The sequence below is a fragment of the Gavia stellata genome, chromosome 34, assembly GCF_030936135.1.
Source record: "Gavia stellata isolate bGavSte3 chromosome 34, bGavSte3.hap2, whole genome shotgun sequence".
Classification (NCBI taxonomy): domain Eukaryota; kingdom Metazoa; phylum Chordata; class Aves; order Gaviiformes; family Gaviidae; genus Gavia; species Gavia stellata.
The window spans coordinates 3,041,722-3,043,974 of record NC_082627.1 but is presented as its reverse complement, the minus strand read 5'-3'; the positions used below and the strand labels follow the sequence as shown (position 1 = coordinate 3,043,974).

The window sequence follows — 2,253 nt, the reverse complement described above, 5'->3', positions numbered from 1 at the left end:
ATCAAGGCCTTCTCGGTTCTCTCTCTTCCTCCCCAGTGAGGCAATTGCATTTGTTGACCAGGGAAGAGCAGGGGACGTCATTCAGCAAGGCAAGGATTTGCACTGTGCATTGGTGTCCATGTCCAAGTTGTGGTAGCAGGGGGGCTGCAGGGCTGGCCTCTGTGAGAAGAGACCAGGGGCTGCCTCCGTGCCAGACAGAGCTGGTTCCAGCCATCTCCAAGGCAGACCCACCGCTGGCCAAAACTGAGCCCGTCAATGAAGCTGGTGGAACCTCTGTGAAAGCATATTTAAGAAAGGACACAACAGCCAGAGTGGGAGAGGAGTGAGGGAAAAAAAGTGTGAGAACCAGCCCTGCAAACACCAAGGCTGGTGAAGAAGGAGGGAGAAGAGGTGCTCCAGGTGCCAGAGCAGATAGTCTCCTGCAGCCCCTGGAGAAGACCACAATGGAGAAGGTAAGCCCTGCAGTCTGTGGAGGACCCAACACTGGAGATGTTGGCTATTTCCTGGAAGAATGGTGGCTTGAGGAGAGCCCATGCTGGAGCAGGTTTGTCTCAAAGGACTGTAGTGGTAAGAGGGACCCCATGGGAGAAGTGTCAGAAGGAAGGAGACGTAGAGAGGAACGGTTACGGACTGACTGCAACCCCCACTCCCCATCCCCCTGCACTGCTCAGGAAGGAGGAGGTAGAAGAGTTGGGAACGAAGGAGGTAAGTTGAGCCAGGAAGAAAAGGGTGGGAGGACACCTTCCATGGGGAAGGAGACAAGGTCTTCCACCAGCCCCACGCTTCTTTCACCCTCAGCCTTTGCAATTGCACATGCCCCATCTGCCTACTTGCCTTTGCCACTGTCACGGTTGTGCAAGGCCCTCAGACATCTTGGCACACCCAGTGTAAGCTGGCCTCCACCAAACCTGGAGCCCACCTGGCCTTGGAGGCAGGGAGAGGCCAGGTCCCCTCTGCCTGGGGCTGGGCACAGCTTTTCCCTGGGAAGCTCCCTGAGGAGCGCTCCTCCTGTGTGTCAGCCTGTGGCCTGGCATGGGTGGCAGAGGGAGAAGCGCTGCTGGGGCAGGGCTGAAGTAGCTCAGCTGGGAGAGCGTTAGACTGAAGATCTAAAGGTCCCTGGTTCAACCCCGGGCTTCAGCAATGATTTTGTCCCTTAGATTTTGGCAGAGCACGTCCGCCTTCTTCCAGCCTGCCCCAGCCCTGCCTGCTCCTTCACCTCTTGCCAGAGCACAGTCCCTGCTCTGCAGCTGCAGATCTGCAGCTTAGAAGGAGCCTTCCTCCAGCAGCACAAGTCCCCAGCCTCCCCCTGGGCAGGACTCTCCAGCCAGTGCTCCTTTGGGGTGGTCTCCAGCTGTCCCTACTTCCTTGCTCCAAAGTGACCGGGATCTCTCCTCTGCGGGGTCTCTGCAAGGACCCTGTCTCTCTCCTCTTTGCCATTCTCGATGCTGCACTGACTGCTCCCCTCCTCACACACCTTCACCTGCTCCTCAGTTCCCAGACCAGAGGCCGCCATCCCCTGAGACCCAGGGAGAGGCACTCCCTGGAGCTGAGGCCTGAAAGGCAGCATCCTCCCTCCAGGTGTCTGTCGCAGTGAGACCTCTGATGTGCCCAGGACAGTTGACAAAGCCGTGCTGAGGATCATCCACTGTAGTGCCTGGGCACCAGTGTTGTTTAGTCATGCGCTGTCCTAAGCAGAGTTTCTTGGCCCCTGTTGCCCCCCTGCCGCAATGATCGGTGCAATACATATGTGCTCCTCTCTGGGCATCAGCTGGGACATACAAAGCACAGGGGGATCCCTCTGGGGCCCCACATGAACATCCCTCTGCATCAGTTCCTTCCTGCTGCAAGGGCACAAGTCGGGACAGAAATGCCAGCAGTGGCTGCCTGGAGTCCTGCACAGAAGGTCACCAACTGTCACAGTGTCTTCACAACAGCCCCAGCTCAAACACTGGATGTCACTTTACCTCTCCAAATTTACTTTCCTCTGCACATCCTGGCATCGCACATGTGTCTGTGTTTTCCATCCCCTCAGCACCAGACCCAGGGCCCACAGCACAAGTGTCTCAGTTTTTCCCCCATTGCCTTATCCCAACCTGCTCACACACTAGAGTGCACTGTCTAGCCCAGATGCAGACCCTCAGAGCCATCAGTCCCTGCCCAGAGGAAGAAAGACCTGCTCATGAGCTCCAACAAGATGCTGGGGTCCCCTCTTGCAACCTCCTGCTGCTATGGAACCCTGCTTGACCATTAGGA

The 2,253-nt window shown here is 57.1% G+C and overlaps 1 non-coding gene across 1 annotated transcript; it reads left to right on the top strand.

Annotated features, from left to right (window-relative positions):
* Positions 1-1,067: 1,067 nt before the first annotated feature.
* On the top strand, positions 1,068-1,140 carry TRNAF-GAA (transfer RNA phenylalanine (anticodon GAA)). The gene has a single exon. It is a non-coding gene; the product is annotated as a tRNA-Phe (tRNA).
* The last annotated feature ends 1,113 nt before the right edge of the window (positions 1,141-2,253 follow it).